This window comes from Plasmopara halstedii, assembly GCF_900000015.1.
Source record: "Plasmopara halstedii genome assembly, contig: Scaffold_658, whole genome shotgun sequence".
Classification (NCBI taxonomy): Eukaryota; Oomycota; class Peronosporomycetes; order Peronosporales; family Peronosporaceae; genus Plasmopara; species Plasmopara halstedii.
Genome location: NW_020187575.1, coordinates 188,167 through 188,646, shown reverse-complemented (window position 1 = coordinate 188,646; position 480 = coordinate 188,167).

Genomic DNA, 480 nt, shown 5'->3' with positions numbered 1-480 from the left:
CGATGGTACTCTCCCGTCTATGGCACTACACGCAGCATGTATCGATACCGGCACCGATGGTAAAGCTGTGGCAGTCGATGCTGAATCGGTTCGTGCTGAGTCGCAAACATGACCGAAACGCGTCGCACGTACAGCTCATCCCGAATGAGTTCGTGCACCAGCGGTGCAGTGAAGGCGGACTAGGCGTTCCAATTCTGGACGCACACCTCAAGAGGCGGCGTCTTGCACTGCTCCTGCAGTTCATGCGTGCGGCGAGTGACGCAAGTGTGCGGAATTGGACTACAGCGAGCTCTGAGCTGCTCAAGCTGGTTATTCCTCACACTAGGCGATGCAGCGCACTCGACCTCCTCACGATCTCACCGCTCCGACACGGCGACTTGCTCAAGTGGAGCCTGAGGTCGACGTGTTGGCGAGCGACTTGGGTCGGGTGGTACAAGACGCGCTGGGATATTACGTGGCGTGACCTTCCACTGGACGAGT